The sequence below is a fragment of the Melopsittacus undulatus genome, chromosome 10, assembly GCF_012275295.1.
Source record: "Melopsittacus undulatus isolate bMelUnd1 chromosome 10, bMelUnd1.mat.Z, whole genome shotgun sequence".
NCBI classification, from domain to species: Eukaryota; Metazoa; Chordata; class Aves; order Psittaciformes; family Psittaculidae; genus Melopsittacus; species Melopsittacus undulatus.
The window spans coordinates 19,205,842-19,228,097 of NC_047536.1; the positions used below are offsets into that span (position 1 = coordinate 19,205,842).

Genomic DNA, 22,256 nt, shown 5'->3' on the forward strand with positions numbered 1-22,256 from the left:
GGAAGAGTACAAAGCTATTTTTAGATGCTGATTTGCTCCTCTAGCATAAATGTAGGCATGATAAGATATGCAGATAATGTTTCATATTAACCATCTTCTGATAGATAATAATGGGAGAGAAAACTTAGAGTCATAACTTTGGTGTGGGCTGCAATTTTAGTACCATTTCCTTCTGCAGGTTGTTACTACTACCTATACCTGCTAAGTAGCAGATATGTAGTTGCAAAGCATACTAAAAATGCAAATAAGTACATTTTCACCTTTTATGCTTGCACAGATTGGTACACTATTACAAATGGATTGCAGGCTTGTGTAAAACGTACCACAATCTTGACCCTACGTAACTGCGTCATACCATGACAGTTTGAAGCTCTGTGGGAAGATGTTTTGGCATACATTTCCATAATGAAATACCTTCAAGTTGCTTATGCAAAACAGATTGGAAATGATCCACTAATGTGTGAGCAAATTTTGCAAGGAACCTACCTCTTACAAGAGCAGCACATTGGTCGTGAGCTTGTGATTTCATATGTAGTGGGTGTGGAGTTCCTGAGGTTGGGGGACAAACTGTGACAAGGTGCCATCAAGGACAAGAGCTGAAGTCCGAAAGGTTGGACCTCGGTTCACAGCAGTGAGACCATTCAACATACAATGGTAAGGACTGAAAGGGAGATGCTTAGAAAGGTAGAGGAATTCTTCCTTTTCAGGTTATCTGCCGACTCTGGTGAATCAAGATGAGAAGACAATAGCCCAGGTGGTTTAGTTATTCTATAACTGTTGCAGTGGTTTCTCAAACCATTCCCCGAAGCATCTGCTTTTGCTACTGTCTGCTTCAGGTTTCTGGTCTAAACAGAACACTTGTCTGATGTGCTATGGCAGATTTCAGTTTCTAAATGACATACAGCATAATCCATAAGGACACAGCAATATCCCCTGCAAGGTGTTTATCTTCCATGCCCTGGGTGGTTTTGTGGCTTACATTCATCCCTAGGAGACTTCTACCCTGCTTATCAGTGGAGGGTTCAAGGATCTGTACCACTAGTGAATGTCAGACACCGCGAGCAGTGAAGGCTGGCTGGGTATTATCGTCATCTGTAATTCTTGTATTGAAAGTGGTTATGGTCAGTGTTCTCTTTCCTTGGTAAGAGCGATATCAAACATGTCCCTACAGCTGTGTATATGAGTACCTGTGTATGCATGCAGGGGACAGCCTGACATCTGTGTGTGTGTATATATATATATATATATATATATATATATGAATTTCTGTGTGCCTATATAGTTTGATATATAACATGAGCAGGTGTGAATTTTGCAGAGAATATAAATGTAGGTGTCTGTATGTGTAGCTGTAATGAGTTAGCACAAATACCAGAAAGATGAATATTGCAGGATGCACTTGGGAGGATTGGTGCATCCTGCATTTTCAAAGGCTGTCCTGCTTGATGTGCAGAAATAAGCAGTTGACTTGGCCTCTGACACTGGAACTCAGGTTGTGATGGGAAAGGTGAGTCCGGGGCGGGGGTGGGGGGGTGGGTGGGGAGGGAATGTTGGTTATTCATGTAACAGTTTGTATTAAGTAGGCACTTTCTTGTTCATTCCTTTTGATCTTTCTAGACAGCCTAATGATGGATACAATCTTAACAAGGATGTTAAAGGGCCTCAGGGGTTATAAACTTGGAGGAGAGGTTAAGAAAATGTTTATATTCATCAGAATAGAAGAGATTAAGAGGGGTTGTGATCAAGTTGTACAGAATCCAAAAGGTATTGAAGAAAAATTGATGCTACCAGACTATTCAGGAGAGAAACCGTGAAGACAGGATAGATGGAGGGTAGGTGGAGGACAGGTGGCATTTTGATTGGAATTGGTTGTGGGATGTTTTTACAAGGGTATTGCTCTAAGTGAGGAAAATAACTTGTGCTGATCAGTGAGCTATAGGAACAGAGTGTAGGACATAGATGTATTAATGGCCAGAAGTATAGGATATGTCATGCATATGCCCTCGCCAGGACAGCGCAGCCTCTCTGTGAGCTCTTTCATCTCTTTGCATCTTTCATAGGGATGAATTCAAGATTCTTAATGCTTGGTGGGTACCATGTTTTGCACAATGTATATGGCTACGTCAAGTGCAGAGCAGGGGTAGACTAGTCCCTGAAATGCAAGGGTGACCTGGAAGATACTTAGTCCTGCCAGTTTAGGAACTGTTTCTGTAATACCTAGCTTGGACAATAAAAAAATCCAGGGAATGTTTGAATCTTTTACACAGTCATATTGCACTAATATATTTATATACTTTTTTCATGTCTGCACACAGCCCGCTTCTCAAATTTCTTTTATTGAATCATATCTATGTGTTTCCCCATAGTTCCATTCAAGATTTAAAGCCAAAGCTTTGCATAATCAATGCAACTTAGGGCATTTCAGTCAGTTTAGCTGACCATGAAATAAATTGCTAGTTCTTGGCTCTGTTAAGTGACTACAGTCCAAGAGGAGTAAGCAGCTATTTTTAGATTATTTTTTGTTGAATTTGAAAATCTTTTGTGAAGCAGATTTCAGTGATGATTCGAGAAAATGCATTAAGGAAGCTGTCAAGCTCCTGCCAAACTCATATTGGTTCTTGAGATTCTAAAGTTAGCTAAAGCAGGTATAGCTGAAGAGTTCAGTCTTCAGCAACATGTGAGGGTAAGTTTCTGGCTGTGTGTAGAGGGCATGGGGGGCTGTTGTCTCATTAATCACACAGTGAGTAACTGCCTGGAAATGTGGGTATTTGCTGTGTCCCTTCTAAACACTGCATAAGGAGAAAAATTGAGAGGCTTTTTATTCAGCCCTTCCCACTGCTGTTCAGTCCAGCTGTGCATCGCTTGCAGGGACAGATTTTGGTGTAGTAGGGTACATCTTCTGTGCTGGAACTGTGTATGGGAGGCATATTGTGGCTTCCGGAGCTCCTTTCCTCCAGTGCTTGTACCCAAGCCGCTTCTGAAGTCAGTACATCTAAACCTACTATCAGTCTTACTAAAAAAAATGTCACAAGGAAGTAGCCTGGTTACAGAGAGGCAAGGACAGAACAGCAAAGTCAGTTACAGCTCTGACAAGTTATGAAATGACTTACAAAATCACTGGATATAAGAGGAAGGCAAAAGTCTGACAGTAAGAAAGAGAAGACAGAAATACCAAATGCCATTATTTTGCACTGCTCCTCACGGAAAGGTTAATAATTGTGTCAGATCTATAACAGCATTCCCTGTAACAAGGGGTTATGAGCAAAGGCAAGAACAAGATGAGTATTTAGATAAGTGTGATATATTTGGGTCATCAGCCTTCCTGAAATGTACCCACTGAATTATTCACAGTGACTCTCAGAAGCTTATGGAGAATAGGGGAATTGTCAGAAGCCTAAAGGAAGGCAAATACAGTACCTGTCATTGTGGAGATCGGTACCAGGGAACAGGTTTGTAAGTACACAAAAAGATAAAGAGCAAATGATCGAACTTGCATATACCCGTGAGCAGCAAATAGTATCTAACATGCTTTTTAAAGCCTAAACCCATCTAATTTCTTTCTCTGATTAGGTGACTAATCCAAAATAAGAGAAAAGCAGAAGCACTTTTGTCTCACTTAAGCACCGTGTGCTTGTGTCTGAGAGAAAGCTGAGCTCAGACTTGTAGCTTTCAAACTTTTTGATTACTGGGTCAGTAGAAGCTTGTAGCAGCAGTGCACATTTCCAGGTAGCAACGAGTGATCTGGTCAATGATTACTAATGGCTACACAGCTGATGTTAAGAACATTTTAAGAGCAGTTTATGAGTATTTAACTGAAATGTCATTGGACATTTTGGCCATGGGGTGTGAGAAGGATCTGCCTTAATTTTCATTAGTTGCTTGCATGATGGACAAGAAAGTACATTCCCCAAGTGTGGATGAGCCCAAATCTTAGAAAAGAAAAAAAGTTGAATATATGCAATATAAAGAATTGCTGTATGTTGCTTCAGGAGAGCTCAGGGGATGTCGCTGTAGTTGCCCAGACTGATGGGCTGCCAACAGAAACTTCTATGACACAATGTTCACAAAGGATGTAAGTAACTTTAAGGGGAAGAAGCCACAAAACCAGCACTAGCACTACTAGTGTTAGTCTGTACTACTGTACTCAGAAAATGCAGCAGCTTTACTGAAGAAGGGAGGTAACCTGGGGAAGTGGGAGGGAATGGCCACATTTGGGACTACTTCAGAACAGCTGCTTAAAACAGAGTTAGGGGCTCTTGTTACCAGACTTAAAGGTGTGCAGACAGGTAAAGAGTTGCCTTGATAACAGAACCGAAATTTCAAAACCTCTATATACAAATGGTGATTTGGAGGAATTTATCCAGTTGTAAATCCAGTTACAGTCCTGATTTAGGAAAGCATTGAAGCATGTGCTCAACTTTTTCTCTGACAGGTTTTAAGCAGGTGCTAAAAGCTCTTCCCTGAATAGATTGCTTTTCTGAATTGAGACCTAATCAAACATATGCTTGTGTTGCAAAAAAATACATGCAGTAGCATAAACTGTCTGAAGGGGGAGGGGAAGGTGCATTAAGATATATTTAAATGTCTATTTTTATAAATGCTTTATCTTAATTTCAGTTGCTGTGTACAGCAGTATACTCTTCTTCGCTTTCTCTCTACCTTCTCTTTTCCCTGTGTACTTACTATGACAGAGTTTTGCCTTAGGCAATAGCCTGTACTGCAGTGTAGTATCACATACTGAAAACCTACCTAACACCAGGCAGAAATGTAATAGGTGAGTAGAGGATGGGAAATGAGAGGTAAGCCTTTAAAAAGTTGTCTTAAAGACAATTATTCTAAAACAGTCCTCATGCTTTTGCAAGAAGATTACAGAACAGGCATTCCAACATCTTATATGAGCACTGGGTTTATGCTCTGTAATAAATTTATCCGTAGGGTGCTTGCATTGTTGTAATGATAGGGGATGATAGTAAAATTAGGAGAATTATTAATGACCCAGCTGGAATAATTTAACACTGTGATAACTAAACTCTAACCTAATACTCAGTGTGTTCATAGAGCTATTTACAAAGTACATCGAATGTGCCAGTCTGAGGGGATTTTTCTACAGAAAACAAAGTGAAACCCTAATCATAAACAAAGGCCATAGTGTGTCATTAAGGGGATTATGTGGCTTGAAGTTGATGCTGAAGGCATTTTGGTTGATTGTTGCTAAAAATACCGGGTGCTTGACAATTATCTCCTGGTTGCCACTCTCTCTTCTGCTAGTAGTCTGTCATGCAGTTTTACCCTTGTTTACCAGTCCTGCCTCATACCAGGTTTTTATCTGTGAGGTTTGCTGCTTCATGTCAGACCTGATCTGGATTTTGCAGTCTGATGCGTTGGCACCGGCTGGTGCCAAACTATTAATACCTTAATAATAGCGAGGGAGAGACCAGCAAGCAGTGGGCTGAAACCAAAATGGAACAACATAAGACTTCTGGAGTTTGTTGAAATGAGTTTCTTCTATAGCCTTTTAAACAGAAGGTGTGGGTTTTAGTTTGAAATGTTTCAGTTTTGGTGTTTTGTTTTTTTTTTTTTTCCTAAGAAATATATCTTATGTTATAGTTTCTTAAAAGAATGTAAATTTCAATAAAACATTGCACGAATAAATAAGTTTTTTATTGACTTTAACTCTGAATAATTAATCTTAAATTTTGACTTTTGGTCTACTTTTTAAGTAATAAATTTTTAGAGATAGGAAAATCTCTTCTGACCTGCTTAATGATTCCTTGTTGTTATCTCATTGGGCTGTGCTTGTTGGGGAGGAACAAGCTGCAGATATAACTTAAACAAGTCAAACATTTCTAAGGCAAAGCTTGGAAAGTGACATCTTTATATGTTGGTGAATGTCACTGCATAGCTCATTTTCCAGTCTGATCAGGCTATTGGTAAAAGCCTACAGAGGAGTGTGTTGCACCGAACTCCCAACATGCACATATATATATATGTGCTAACACAATGGAAGAGAGATGGTTGATTCCATGACTGTTTAATGTCTATAAGCCTATTGTAGCCCTGAGCACAACAGGCTGTAGGACATACACTGCAATTCTGATTGAAATCCAGAAACTAATGTGGAGTCTTGCAGTGATGACAGCAGCCTTTTGGTCAGGGCTCACTAGAAAGGAACCAAAGTGTATGCTTTTACAAGGGGATAAAGAGAAACTGTGTGAGTGGCCACGTGGAAATCTGCATGTGGAGACTGAGTCAGACAGTCTTCATGTGCTTGTGTCTAACTTGTACCTACAGGAATGTCTGCGGCAACCTTGGCGCAGAACCCCCATGCAGTTCTGGATGTGTTCATGGAATAGCTCTGGTTCCAGCCTGATTTAACGTACTCACCTGCAATACCACTCCTTGTCATTTTGGGGGATCCTTCTGGATCTTGTTACGTCAGTGTCTTGTACCCATACAGCACTGTGTAATTCTGACCTATGTTTCTTTTATATTTAGATAAAATTGGCACTGGGAGATACTGGTGTGCCTGCTCTGTTGGCATAAGGATCAATGTCCTGCATCATTTTAGAAAAGTCAAATGTTGGATGGATTTACAGTCCTGGCTCAGGTTGCTTTTATCGTGGTGGGAACTAGCACATGGACAAAGAAACCCCAGGTTTTCAATTAGAAGGTTTGAGTTGGTTTCCTTCCCCCCTTCTGTGTCAGTTTTATAATAACAAAATGCAAACAGCAGAGAAGTTGCAGGGAAAGATAAAGAGAAGCAAAGTTGACACATTCCTTCTTCTCATGTAAGATGAGATGTGGAATCCACTGACCTGTTGCCTGTGTTAGACACTTCTGTCTTTCCTCTGCAGTACAATTAAACCAAGGTTGAAAGTTTAGACTAATCTAGACCTAACCAACCCTGTTTTGAGGACACCAGAGTAAATAAATATCAACTACTAGTTACTGTCTCTGTGAGCACTGTCTCAGGGTTGGCTTTCTCATTCAGTTTATCTTGTGCCCTCTGCAGACTAGTTATTAGCAGGCCTCAGTCAAGGGGAACTTTCACAGGAGTATGAGTAAAACTGAAGATCGCAGCAATCTGTTCTGTCTCATGCTGATGGCCATGCTGCTCCAGCTCTTTAGTAATCCTGTCACCCTCTGGGAAAGTCACATATTTAAGGAACATGAGCAGGAAGAGAAGGTATCTGCTTTGTGCTGGAGTTGAAAGACATCGCCAAATGGAATTAGAATGTCTGTCTAGACAGCGATCAAAATTAGCCTTTCATCATGCATTAAGGTAACACTCAAATTGTTCTGTAAGCATTAGTAACTTAATTGTATTATTTTGAGGATGCATGCATAAATACATATTGAATGTGTTAGTTATCTTGCATATGGAAATGAAGCTAAAAGGATAGGGAGTCCTCACTACAAGGTGTTGTGTTTCTTAACAGCCTTGCTATTCTGGCTGTGAGCTGGATTATTTTGAGCTACTGTGTTTCCCTTTTTGATTGATTTAACCCAGTGTAGTCCTACATTCAGTGAGCATTAAATGACCAGGCAAGACACAATGTACAGACCAGTGAAAATCCATCACACTGCATAAAGGATTTTGGAATGGTATGGTATTTTGGGTATGGAACAGTAAAGGAGCTTACTCTGAGTCACAACTCACATCTTTCTCAAGGAAAAAAAACCACAAAATATTTTGAAAATACTATATGTAACAGACCATAAATGAAAGTAATGTACTTGCATATCACAGCAATCTGTTAAACACGCACAACCTGCTGAGAGATACAGCAGTATCATTCCTGTATAAATCAGTTCATAAACTCGTTTTTAATTTTTGGGCAGATTTATGAAGCCAATTATCTTGGTAATAAATATTCAGCTTTAATGGGTGAGTAAATAATTAATGTTATTGCCTTTGTAAATTTAGGTTTTCAGTTATAAATTAACATAATTAAAAGAGTAATGTTTCAGTATGCATTTTACCAGCCAATTCTAAATCAAGCAATTAAACTGTAGGTTTTCCACATCAAATGAGTTGAGTTTATAATGATATGAACTGTATGCATAAATTTGTTTTTCATGGTCAGATTCATTACAAAAATCTGAAAGAAAATAGTCTCCAGTAGATGTAATCAAGTATATAATTTAAAGAACCATTAATATATACTTTAACTACTTTTTGTTGTCTTTCTACAGTGAAATAGCAAGGGGAAAGCACGCTTCTCATCAATCTCTGGCACTGGGATAATTGCCCATGTGTAATTATAATGCCCACTATAAAATGGGTGTCACAGAATAGTGGTTGTAACATCTTTTTGTTGGATTGATCAGAAAACCACAATGCATGGTATGGATCTGAAAAGATAAAAATTGCTCTGTAGTCATTAACTCAAACTCAATGCAGGCTTAGACCAGATGAGAATTTGATCAGATGTTTTCTTTCTCATCTACTTCATATATTTTTGTGATGCCTATATGCCATAATCCTGTGTCATCCTTCAAGCTTAGAGAGTAATCAGAGTAGTGATGCTTTTCTTGTAAGAACTGATGAGTTAGCGGGAATATGTAGCTTTTTCTAATCTAAATGCAGGTCACAGCAGCTAAAATTCATCCCTTTCAGTAGCTGTTCCAGAAGAGCAGAACATGTGGCTGTAACTTCAGGTTGGCTGAAGAGTTCGGGAGGTTGCATCAGGAGTTCTGAATTTGCTTGTGACACAGTTAAGGGACATCTGAAACCATATGGCTTCTGAAACTTAGAAGCTTCACGGACATCAGGCTGTGTGACCTTAGGCCTTTTTTAATTGGGAATTCCACAAGAGCATTTCAGTTTCTTGGAGTGGTGTCAGCTTGTGACTTTTAAAATAGACTTTACTACTTGTCATTAGAAGTGGAAGAGATCTGATGAGACTCTAATGTGTATAGTCACTCACACACACATATGAAACCTTGAAGTCTGAAAATTCATCTCTAGTCAGAAAGCCCCCACAGAAACCCCAGAGCTGTAGACACTGCTGGTCTTGCAGCCTTCACAGATTATAATTTATCATGTGCTGAACAGTCTATTTGTAGCTCTTAAAAATGTTTCTAAGAGCAGCATTTTACAAACTGCAAAAGGTTTGTGGATTTGTAATGAGTTTCTCGATGCTCAGGCTTGCCCACATCCAATTCATTGACATTTCTCCATACCATGATTTCATAGTTTCTTCATGTCTCAGAACCCAGTGGACAAATTTATCACTGGCAAAACCCACTGAAGTTGGTGAACTTACACCAGAGACAAATTCAGGTCAATGAAGTTTATTTTAGTGGTGTTCAGAATGTTTGCAGTGCTATGCAGATAGATGGCTGTTGGCTTTTTTGCAGTATCCAATTGTTTAAGGGTGAGTGGACTGAAAAAATAATGCCTTTGAGATGAATTTGTGCTTAATTGAATTGTATACATGCAGAACTACAGTATGGTTTTGATGATACTATGATTTAGGTTTTTAGAAAGACCTTAGAAAGAAGCAAAGCACTCTGAAGTCCCATGCATGATTTATATGGAATTGTATTTCCAAAGAGATTTTAAATGAACGTAATTACTGGCGTGCTGATGAACCATAGGTGGAAGAGAGGGGGTCCAACCAGCTGATGTCACAGACAGTTCTCATAAGCACTTTGCATGTTAGTGTGTGTCTGTAGAAGATGAATATTTTTATCAGTGCTAGGGCCCATTTCTGTCTCAAATGATGCTCTGTTATGAATAGTTTTCATCTGTATCTTGTTATTATACTTTGGCTGTGTCCAGGTTTAGATGGGTTTCAGGTGTGTTGTATGGTTTCTTTGCCGATGGTGGCTTAATGAGTCTTTTCGTCTCATGCCAAGCTCTATGGGCTTTGTGACATATTTCTGTCTGGGGTTTACTAATTATGGACTTCAAACAGAGTCAGCAGTCTTGAGCTCTGTCTGAAGAGAATTCAGTGTATTTCATAACAAGGTTATTCTGAACCCCCTTACATTTGATAGTCTACTTTTAGCTGCTTTGGTTTTCAGCACAAACCGAAAGATTGCTCTGTGACTACTGAGCGCCTAATGAGAGTGAAGGCAGTTCAGACACTTGCTGTTCAGGCTGGCTCTGCCGGGTGCTGTAATTCTGCTCTAGTTGTTAGGATGTATAGCACACCAAGGAAGCCAGCTTTTACTGACGGAAGCAATGTGACACTTCCTTATTTTATGGGTGGATATAATATGTATTATTTCAGAGAGTTTGGTGACTTGCTGGGAAAGTCCCTCTAACCTCTCTCTGAGAGCAAACAGCAGGAGGAGTTTACATGGGTGAACTCAACATGTTTCTCACGTGGTCTGAGGCAGGGATGCCTTCTGCATCAATACTGGATTGCTTATTGCTTTGCAATTATTATTGAAGGTTTTCTGTAGTTCAGCATCTTAAGACTAGGTCTAGGAAGCCTGGTCTAGGAAGCACAGACTGGAGCAGTGTGTGTGCTTGGAAAGGAGAAAAGACATGAAGGGAATCTTGATTTGTAATTACAGACGTATTGGTGGCTGTGTACCAAAAGGCTAGCTTCTGGGGCTCGCCAGTGCTCCTCTTTGTTTATGGTCCTTTTTAACTTGCATCAACTCTCTCCAGACTCCTTAAACTTCTCCTGGAAAGCCCTGCCATCCTCCTGCAGCCCCAGGTCTGCTCTGGCTGCCTCTTGGCTCTCCGCTGCACTTATCCAGTTCTTACAGTCGGGTGCAGGCATCCATTCACCCTTGTCTCCTCCCTGGTGCTCTGCCAGATCTCTGTGTACTCTCTTCTGTATCCTCCCAGCACTGTCCTTTATGTACTAGTGACAGTTAAAGCACTTAAAGGCTCTAGAAGTTTGCCATGCTTTTATGCTGGTTTCCATCTCAAGTTCAGTTTATTTTTCTTCAGACATACAATGCACATACCAAAAGCTGTATTTCAGAACTTGGGTTGGTGATTTTCAAGTGTCAATGAATCTTAATATATTTTTCAGGCCAGCGTACCGTATCTGTGCACCAAATGAGGCTGCCTCTGTTATTCACAGACTCTGTTGATTCTTACCTTCCTCTTGGGTTGTAAGAGTCTGAAACTACAGCAGTGGGTGGGTCTTCTAGAGTGACAGCACACTGTATACGACAAATGTGTTGTTTTTCCTTGGCTTAAAGCATTGAAAGACAATTACCTTTCAGACTCTCAGGAAATGCCCCAGAGTTTGAGGCTGTGGGTGGCTTTTAAAATCAAAACATTGAGCATAATAATCTGAATTTATAATGGAAAACCCTGCTCAGATTCTGGCTCGACAACTGACTGACAGCTGTGTGTCCTCCAGGTGCCACAGAATCCAATATACTTGTATTTTCTCTAACGTTTGGTATACCAGCTTATCCCAATATGTTCCACAGAGATAAACAATAATGTTACAGAGTTAAATAAATAACTTTAGAGATAAGTAACCTTAGCAAAGGACAAAAGCTTTGCTTAGCAATGACATTTAACAGTAGATGGAGATATGCATTTATTTATTCATTTTCCAACAGAAAATGGGTTGGAAATGGCAGTAACACAAAGCAGAGTATCTCTGAAGAATGACAGATTAGGACAACAAAGGCAGTTGTTTCTTATGACTAGTCTTAATGCAGGCCAGTAATAAATCTCACCTATTCCAGTGAGAGCAGAATGAGGCCAGTTCCAGAACGACTGGGACTTTTCATCTTGGAGTATTCAAAAGAGAGAGTGCCTGAACCAAAATAAAATAAAGGGTCAGAAAGAGGGTGAAAGCACATCTGAAGAAGATACAGAATAAGTCAGTTTTGGGTGGGGAAAATGCAAACGCACCGAGTGCAAATGAGATTAAAGTTAACAGTGATCAAGTTAATACCTTTGATACAAAGAAAGTAGTATACTCTGCTTATAAAAAACTTACACTTTCATGTCCTCATCCTGTAACACAATCCACTTATGGGCTATCAGCTGTGATAAAGAGGTCCAAAGGTGTTGGAACCTTCTAATAGTAAACTGTGTTCTTCATTCTGGAATGTATCTGAACAAGAATATAGAAAACATATCCCAGAATAGTTTCAGTGCATGAACTTTGCAGGCGTAGAAGTTTATCTTGGAATGGATCCAAAAAGATTTTTCCCCATCTAACATAATTTATTCTGCATTGTTTCATGTATCTTGCCCAGGGAGGTCGTGGAGTCTCCTACGTTGGAGATATTCAAGGCCCGCCTGGACAAGTTCCTGTGTGATGTACTCTAGGTTACCCTGCTCTTGCAGGGGGGTTGGACTAGAAGAACTTTTGAGGTCCCTTCCAACCCTTGGGATTCTGTGTGATTCTGTGTCTCAATAAATCTTGTTTTCCTTGGGTCAGCTGGGGTTTTCACAGCGCATTCCACCTCTGCAATGCTGTGATTGCAGAGCAGAGCCCTTACCCTGGTAACACCCTGGCAGATGCATGTGGGTGTGTGAACCCCAGGAGAACCGGGAAGCCTGGAAAAGGTAACTTCCAATGTGTGCAAAAAGTGTCCCTGACTCAGTGAAAAAGGGGATAGGAAAGAGGATAAGGGAAGAGAAAGGCTCACTTTGCTGTACCAATGAATTAAGCATTCTGCTATCCTGAATTTGGAAATGAAGCCTTTTAGCAAGCTGGGAACAAGTTAATGCACTTTGGGCTGGAAAAGGATGCTTCAAATTTGCTATGAATAGACCTAGTGGAGCCAACTACACCAGACTCAATGTGAAAGTAAGGCTTGCAGTTTAATCATGATCCTAAGATGAGCAACAGAATTGTTTTCTAGTTAGAGTCCCATTTTAAGTTAGAATAAGAGGAGATCCAGTTAGTTATTGTCATATCAGCAAAGGTTGTATCATACTGCTGCTTCTGATACAAACCTTGGAAGAATTGGGTTTTTCTCATTGCTCAATTATTTTGACGATCTCACCAGTTAAATGCAAGCTGTTTGATACTTGTTCTCTCCTAAATCCAGGAACTCATCTAAGCATTGTCTTTTTTTCCATGAATGTGCTTCCAACCATTTGAAAACATTATTTGACAAGGATTATGCATTACTATAACTTTATCATTGCTTTCAATTGAACTGACAGAAGAAACTATAATCTCCTAAAAGAGCTTCAGTACAAGGGCAGATGTAAATGTCTCAATCTAAGGAGCCCAAGAGATCTTATTTTATAGCATAACCAGACTGGAGGAGGAGTAGTAATAATAAAACTCTGCAGTTGTATAATGCAGTGTTGGCAGTAGCCTGCAACTTAATGCTTTTGAACTTGAGACTCAGCCTTTGCTAATATAAACTCATTTCTTCAGTGGGCAGGTTTTTATTTTAAATTAGAAGCATTTCCTCTGCATTTCTTGGATTTCATTTTCAGAACTTATGTACTCATATGCAACAGCAGCAAGACTTATGCAGTGTCTTAGCATTTTCTAACCTAGCAAGATATCCATCATACTTTTGAACCTTATAATGCAACATTAATGCTGTTATGATGGGTTAGTACATACAACAAGCATGGTTAACTACTGCTTTTATTTCCTTTTTCCTGAATACCTTTAGTTTGCACTTAGATGACAAAAACCAGCACAGATCTTCAGCAACATCGCAGTATTCCATTATATTCATCTCAGTTAATGTATTCCTCATTTTATTACTCTTTCATTCTTGGAGTTAATTTTCCAAGGAACTCAATCACACCACCAGCCTCCACCAATTTTCCTTATCATAGATGTTATCACTTGAATTGCAGTTCAATATTCACTGTTTGTTTTGTTGGCAGGGAAGGGAGAAAAAAAAACTGGAACAGCTCAGTGCCGGTAGTGCTGGCGACTTCTGTTTTATTTATGTTTTGTATTAAGCCATCGTGGATGATTAAGTATGTCTGGGACAGGGCTGTGGGTAATGCTCTAAATGTTATAGTTGGAAAGGTGCCAGTGTTGCATTGCTACCTATTTTTTACCTTTAGCTTTCTGGAAAGAGGGATTCAAAGTCTCATTTTATTCCCTTCATGACCAGTGTCACCTTTACACTAAATTAATGAGAGATCTTTACCAGAGATGGAGCTGGCAGGATGAGTTGTTGATCCTACAGCTTCCTTGATGTGGCAAGAGCAGAGGAGCAAATCCTGCAGAAAGCAGAAGCCAGCTTCTCTTGGGTCTTGAGCTGTGAGGAGTCAGGAACATCCTCTGATGCTTTTGGCTGAAGCTGGTGTGGTGGGATTGCTTTAAGCAAAATGTCCTGAAGCTCAGGAGTAAACAGTGAGCTCCATCCTGAGGATATGGCAAAAGCAGCAGTCTGCGCTTCCTGCTCAGCTGTATGGGGACTATTGTCTAAGCCTGTAATTAGAAGATATACCTGCTAATGAATTGGCATAATCCCCTGCTGTGTTTGGAGTCTGCTTTGGGATCTTTTTTCCTACACTTACAGAGGAGGTTGACCTTGTTAAATACTTAGCAATAAAAATATCTTTTCCCTTGTCTGTTTTACAGCCTTTCTTTGGGCTCTACCAGTAAAGCTCCTCTGTCTTAGTCAAGCATGTTTACTGAAGTTTAGTTATAGGGAAAAACGAAAGTTACAAGGCCATACATGAACATGTTACTGTGCCTGAGCACGTTGTACATGTCTGTGTGGATGCACACACATGGAATTTTGCTTTCTTAATGGCCACAAAGCAGTAACCCAAAATGATATTTAAGCAAAGACGTACGTTTTCAATTATTTTTATGTCACCAGACTCCTTAAATATTTAATCTTTTCTATGCCCAACTAATTTCTTCAATTGCAGGTAGGTGGGTTATAATGAATTTTTGATGAGACAAGCTAACAGTAATTTGAGTATCTACTGTAGTGTAATATTTGCTTGCAGGTATGTTCAGCTTTTGGATACCTCTTTTTGCCCTGTGTAAAGTTCCAAATGCTCACCAGTATTGTCATATCTAGCCACTGGGCCCAAGCTGCACCTTAGGCTGTATGAGAGCCAAATATAAAGATGACCATGGTGGTCAGGTAAGGGTCCAACCACCTCCTGTCTCACCCTGACAGAGATCAATAGTTGGTGCCTAAAGGAAAGTGTGGAAACAGGACAAAGGTATAGCAAGGCTGCCTGTGAGAGAGACTTCCAGCTTTCATTGATTTGTGGTCTGGGAACATCTCAAGATAGAAGCAATGTCTTCAAATTTAATATTTGATCTGATTTGTTACATCTAAAGTATATAGTTATTTTGTATAATTCATGCTTTCTGTCAGTAAAGGACTAAGATTCCTCCAAGGGAAATACTCTCTTTTTACTGGAAAAATGTCTTGTCTGCCTTTTCTGATTAATGAGAACATCTCTATGCCTGCTTTTGTGACTTGAAGACTGATCTGATACCACTTAACTATGTTAATTTAGGAATGCACCTGAATATTCAATCCAGGGCTCCAGAAACCAAATGTCAAAATCTGAAGTGGTGGGATAATGAAAGTAATCCATAGTTTGCCGGCAGCTACCTCCACACATCAGATCAAAGCAGAATGTGGGGAGCACAAGATTTTTGAATCAAAACCAGCTGAGATAGTGGGATGTCTAATACATGGGAAATTTCTGTAAGTTCAGACTTGGTTTTGTGTCAGCTTCTGCAGCAGCTGCAGACTGAAATGAAGGGGATTTCATCAGGGATGCTGGTGTTTGCCTCATTCTGCCATCATAGAATGGTCCTGGGGCTCTGAGGCTCCAGCCCAGGGTACCACTGTCAGCTCAGGCTTCTCCAGCCCTCAGGGTACCTGCTCACTAGAACTACCCAAAATAGAGAAGGTGTGAGGAGCTGTGTGACAGGCTCTCCAGGTTCCTCAACTGTGAGAAGGAAACCAGCTGCCTGCTAGGACACTGAGTCCAAGTCAGTAGTAGCTTACTGCATGTAAAGGGTTTTTTTCTGCAAAATCATGCAGTTTTGGATGACAGGACTGGGATGTATTCTTTTTTTTCTTATCAATTTTTTTTCCCTATTTTCCCCTGAAGGGTTCTGAGCCAACACAAATCATAACTCATGACAGTGTTCATGCATTATTTTTCAGTAGCCTTGTACCTTACTATGTTGCTGCTCTGTATTTGTGGTGCACATCATCAGAGCTTGAAGCAAGCATGTTGCACTCAGGCTGGAGCATCTGCACCTTGCTCCTTGTGGGAATCCTGGCAAAAGATTTCTTTTTGTTCTGTTGCACCATCATCTCTTGCATCAGAGAGGTGAGAGTGCTGCAGTCATTGCATTGTGTCACCACCAAAGCTCCATATCTACACCTCCTGTTACATCCCATCCTCCTGTATGTTCATAGCAGTCTGCATCAGGCAGCTTCTTGGTTTGTTTTCCAGTTTGCTGCTGTTGTGTTCTCATTCCCATAATGGAAGTGTCTGGCACTGAGGGAATCTTGCTTTCTCTTTTTGTCCTCACCAAGAGCTGGAGGTGTGTGCTCCTGCCTGTATGTGCCTCCTGTAATTGATGATCCACCCGGCAGTGCAGGAAGTCAGACGGTACAGAAACTCTGCGCATGCATAACAGCATATTAAGGCAATGTGCCAGCTCCTTCCCAAAGAGATTTGCTTCTGATGAGCGTTGGCAAGCTGTACTAAATAGGAGCTTTCAAAACCACATCTTTTCCAACCTGAGACTAGGCTCCTGCATTCAGTGTGCAATGATGATCTAGTCCTATTATTGTTCCTTCTGTTTCTCTACTCAGCTGATGCGGAGTTAATGCACAAAATGTAGCACTGATTTTTTTCATGACTCTTTTTGCATTGCAATTTATGAGCAAAAATAAAGAAGTAACTGTAACTGTGGTCTCCTGAGATAGAAATAACTTAAAAGCTATAGAACTTGGTCTTGCTGCTATCTGCAGGTTGAACTAGTGCAGCATCAGCCATTTCTATACCCGTAAGTCATTCACCAGCCATTTCAGTTGGAAGTGATTTTCACTGTTACCCTGGAAGGGGACAGGAACTGCGAAGGCACATTTGTGACCTTTATATCTGTGTTCAAGAGAGGCAGAAGGTCTGAAAATGTGTATCAAGAAATGCAGGGCTGGGCTCTACCCTTCTGTCTCCTGCTGTGGGTATCTCACAAGCTGTAGAGCCTTTAGGTGTGGTATATAGCATAAACCACTGCCACAAGATCCAGTGAAGTAATTAGTGTTAAGTAACAGGAACATATTTACTTGTTCTGGTCTGTGTGACCATGCTTGTTATGTGGACTGCTGGTAAGAATAACATATCTTTCTAAAAAAAGCATTATGATACTAACTTTCAGTGTGGGTAGTTTTTTATACTGATTACTGAAATCTTCCTTCTTGCAAGCCTGAAAGTTAAATGAGTTTTCCAGAAAGCTCTAACCTGTTTATGGGTTCAGGATGTTTTTGTGAAGATGAAATGGAATTCTTCCTCTTGTGTAGGAGACCTCTAAGGAATAAGTGTTAGAAAAGCATCCCTGAGCCTGTTTTAAGGACAGAAACTACAAAGCTTATATGTATCCAACCTAGGGAGGTTGGGTCATTCTTTTTGCTTGGTCCTCGCCTGCTTTGTGAGGCTGTGGCTGGTCTGGCTTCACAGGCTGTGTGGTCCAGGTGGGGGAAGGATGGTCTTTCAAGTGTTTTCCCCTATGTCAGGGGTTAGGGATGATTAGTGCAGTGATAGTGATAAATATGTGTAATTCTTGGTGCTTCTCTAAGGTGTTTGGTCACTGGTAGCATCACTGCCAGGTTGCTGTCTCCATTGCTGTCTTCTCACCTGTCTGTCTGCAGTGAGGCCCCCAGCTCCATGTTCAGTGCCAGGGTCTGACCTCTTGGAAACACCGAGCATATCTAGCAGTGATAGAGAGCTGGAAACTGTGGTGATGGTGAGTCCCCAGCCTCACAGGAAACCCCAGGCCACTTACATGTCTCTGACAATTGCTTTGGAGGCTGAACTTTGGGACCCCTTTGCTATGTGTTGGGTTGACATCACCACTCCCCATAAACTGTATGGTCCTAATTTGACTGACTATTTAGGAGATTTAAATTCCTTGAGTGAGAGACATTTTAACTGTCCAAAGCATTAAGTATGAGGTGATGTCTTTGCTTTTAATTAAGAAGTCCTGTTATTCTGCAGAAATACCATAATGAATTAAGATATTCCCTATGGAGAAGTATATAACTTGCTTTTTCATTGTGATATCAGACTGGAATAAAAAGCAGCCAGGCTGGCATTCATTTCTTGGTTTAAGGACACTATTAAGGTACTGTAAAGCAAGAACAGCTTTGCACCACAGTTCTTGAATTCAAAGATTGCCCTCTGAAGGTGCCACACATGATGGATTGTCACGGACTCTTTGTCCTGCCTTGACATTTCATTCCTATCTGATGCTGTCTTGTGTTCTGCTCTGAATCTGCCAAACAACTGACCCTAGAATTTAATGCCACACCTTCTCTTTCATTTTTCTGAACAGCATCTTTCACAACTGAGGCTCTGAAATACTCGAGGACACTGCATCTTCCTCAGGGACACAGACAAGGGGGAGCTGGATCCCCTGGGGAGCTCAGAAAAGAATTGTGGTTGGTGGTCGCCTGAGGAACTTTCCTTCACACCAATGTTGCTCTGAAACGAGTTGTGTCCAACATTCAGGTTTGGTAAGGTACGTTCTTTTCCCCCTGCTCTTCTCTTTTTACTCTTTTCTGAATACCTACATATGGGGAAAATAGAAAATTAGCAGCCTTCATGTTTATTGTTGCATAGGTGCCACGCTCATACCGCCTCTGCAAATAACTTTTGCTTTCCCTGAATTTGGAGCACATTCATCAAGATTGAAGTGTTTTTAAAGTCTTGGGCTTAAGGGGGTGCATGTTGATATCAAGTGCTTTATTGAACTAAATGCTTGCTGATGGTTGTGATATGCTGATGGTGATGCATACTAGGTGATAGGCACCGCAATTTGTAAGTCACGCTTGTGTTTCACAAATGCGTGAAGTTCAGAGGGTCAGAGATGGAAAAAATAAATGATGCTGAAGTAGCCCATTTGTAATACAGCCCTGTGCTTTCCTTTGTGCTTCATAGATTCTTGTTGTTTGCCAAGGATGGAAATAGCACCAATTTCTAACATAATTGTATGTGCCCCCTTTGTTGTGTAGCACTTAAAATTTATGAATGAGTAGAAGTTCTCACATCCACAAAAGACATTGTCTTGGTTATGCTGTAATGTAGTAAGGCAATATGCAACTATCTTTCAAGAAGAAAATGAGGGCCAAGACTTAAAGAATGTATTGTGAGCAAAGCTAGTGCTATGAAAGCATTTAAGGTAATACAGCCTCTGATTCTACAGCTTCTTTTATCTAGGGCAAGTTATTTCTGTGAAGGCAATGTTTACTGGTAAGAAACCCCAAATTTAAAGCATTGGTTCACAGATCTCAGTAGAATGCTATCAGATAATGCTATCCTTTTTAATTTAACACATAGATATTGGCTTCTGTTACATGACTGAACCAGCAGTATAATCTTGTTGAGAAAAATACAGGAGCAGCATTGGTCTTAGTGGAGGTGGGGGCGGGGAGTCAGGGCTTTGTTAGAAGTCTCTAAGAAGCTGTAAGGAATCCAAGGGAGCTTGCATTTATTCATTCTGCTTTTGATCTGGTTGCATCAGTAGAGTTACCTCTGGAAACTGTATGCTCAGACTCCCACGCTTCAGCAGAGCTCTGCTGGTCTGAGGACTGCCTGTCTCCAGTGGTTGCAGAAAAAACAAGTTGCTGGAATAGCTTAAATGAGATGCTTAACTTTTAAATGTTGAGGGTCAAGAAAGGTCTGTTCCAAGTGCAGCATATGCTGTTAATTTGTTCCAGCATTTCATGGAAACACTGTAGTCAGGGAAGAGAGGTTCCCATCATTAAAACTGCTGCACTGCTTGCTCCGTTTCTCTGTCTGCTCAAGTGGCACCTGGTTTCCAGAAGAGGAGGTTATTAAATGTTGCTTCTGCTTTTGTTATCATCTTCACTTTTGTTTATTTCCAAGCCGCTGCTCTTGTGATTATCATACCTAAAGGGGAAGGCTGTAGGAGAGGTATTTCATAATCAAGAGGGCTTTTTTGGCTCTCGCAGAGAAATATTTTGCACTATTATAATGTAGAAATCACAGGTATTTGTTTATTCCCTGATTCTCTGTAAGACTGCTAGGTGAAAGCATGTAAATCTTCCTTGCCATGAGCATGTGGGTTTTGCTGGCTAGGCAGGGTGCCTCAGGACATTCAGGGATCTGCATCAGAGCAGTTGGTTGCTGGTGTGACCATGGTGCTGACCCTGCCTTGGACAGGATGGTGTTAGATGAGTTCCTCACATCTTTCCCACTTGAGTCAGTCCAGCTCTCAGTCTAGAGTTCATGTCTCAGGCTGCAGCATGGGTAGTACTCCAGTGCAGAGGTTGTGCAGGACTTTGCAGAACCTCACAGTTTCAGAGTACAAAGAACATTTTCCTATGACTGACTTATGCAAAACTGTTAGCTAGGTAGTAAACTCTTGGTTGGACTTTGATTATAATTTTTTGCATTTTATTTTGTCACTGTCGGGTATAAAAACTTGGCTTTATTTAAGCTCACATTCATGGAAACTTGATCTTTGAGAAGAACATTGTAGAAGAGAAGATTGTGCTGGAATTTAAAGAGTTAGCAAGGCTGCTGTTGTTCATTCAAGTAGCTGAGACTCCTTTAAATTCTTTTGCTTCATTCTGGGGGCTCATGCAAACTTAACAGTATAATTGACTACCATCAACTATATCTGCTCCCACGATGCCCTTGTAAGACAGAAGTGCTACTTATCCTCATTTTGCAGGTGGTAAATAAGGAACAGAGTCACTTCTAGGTCACTTCTAAGCAGTGAACATCTGTCTCTGAATTCCATGCAATCACTAGTGCAAAAGGTGCATCTGATACCCACAGCTGGAGACACAAAGATAACTCTGGCTGAGCAGCTGAGTATATTTGGCAAAGCATGAGATTTGGATGTGGATCCTTTTGAGGTCACTGCTCTGATCTAAGCCAGTTTCTTCCATGTGTCCTGCTCTTTCAAGCAGAGGGGGTTTTAATTAGGTAGTTACCATAACACTAGATGACATCAGGACCCAGATTTGTTCTGTATCTCTGCTGGAAATGGCAACATATGTCCAAATAATGTTAACTGAACTCATTCATCTTTGCAGCAGAATGTTGTTTGCTCATGTGAGGCAATCAGATTCCCTTTTAGTAGCATTTATGAAATTGTGGTGATAGTAATCTTATTGTGTAAGGAAGTATTTTAAATGGATCTATAGATAACATGCAGAATAATTTTTTCACTTAAATTGGTCATTAGTAGATTAATAGAATCTGGTTAGTAAAATTCTGCTGAAAAAGCACATTTGGTAAATATGTAAGAGAAAAAAATTTAGGTAGCCATTAAACATAGTTAATAAATTTTATTTCGCAAGTGGAATTGGAAAACCCTCGGTTCATTTAATGTGTTTTATGCATCTCATATCAATTAATTGTCTTCATTACATGGACATAAATCCTCAGTGTAATCCGCCTTTTTTAGATGAATTGCTTTGGAACTTTTACCTTTGCTTCATTTAGGCTGCAATATTATTTCTCTCATTTAAAAGCTGAGTTTCAACATCACATTTTTCACTACTCCCAAGTTAACTACTCCCAAGTTAACAAAATCTCTCTGTGTTACAGGGCAGTGCAGAGGTAGTGTAGCAGCTCTGATGGTCTGATACTGGTGAAGCAGAGAACTTGCATGTTCAAGCATGCATAGCAGAGCAGTGAGCAGGTGTCATTTTTTCATTCCCTACCTTATATGGGCTGAAATCTGTCTCCCTTATGTGATTACAATTATTAAATCGGGAACAAACACTGATTTCATGTGCCTGTGGGTTTGCATGTCAAAATAAGACCTTAATGCAACATTCCAGTGTCTTGATGAGAGGTGCAAGTCTACTGGATGTATCTGAAAATGTGTCAGTAAAATTGTCCTCCTACATTATTGGAGAAAAAGTTCAGCTGGAGCATCACGGGATGTCTGCTTGAGTTCCCAAAGTTAAAATCAAAGCTGTATTTTGAAGAAAGTCCTTATTCTTCTCGATTAAATTATGCACACTGAATAGGAGAAGAGGACAGCATGCAGGATTGCTTTTTTACACACATTTTTCATCAGAGCTTGCTTGTATGAGGATCACTTATGCAAATGTTTTCTAGCATTTCTCTGAACTGTTTT

The 22,256-nt window shown here is 40.3% G+C and overlaps 1 protein-coding gene across 4 annotated transcripts in view; it reads left to right on the forward strand.

Annotated features, from left to right (window-relative positions):
* Positions 1-22,256, forward strand: part of SGCD (sarcoglycan delta) — a 335,598-nt gene that overhangs the window by 99,411 nt on the left and 213,931 nt on the right. For all 4 annotated transcript variants that reach the window (XM_034066623.1, XM_034066622.1, XM_034066620.1 and 1 more), the window contains one exon: positions 18,471-18,656. The gene's annotated coding sequence lies outside the window, so the exon portion shown is untranslated. The remainder of the gene's footprint in view (positions 1-18,470; positions 18,657-22,256) is intronic.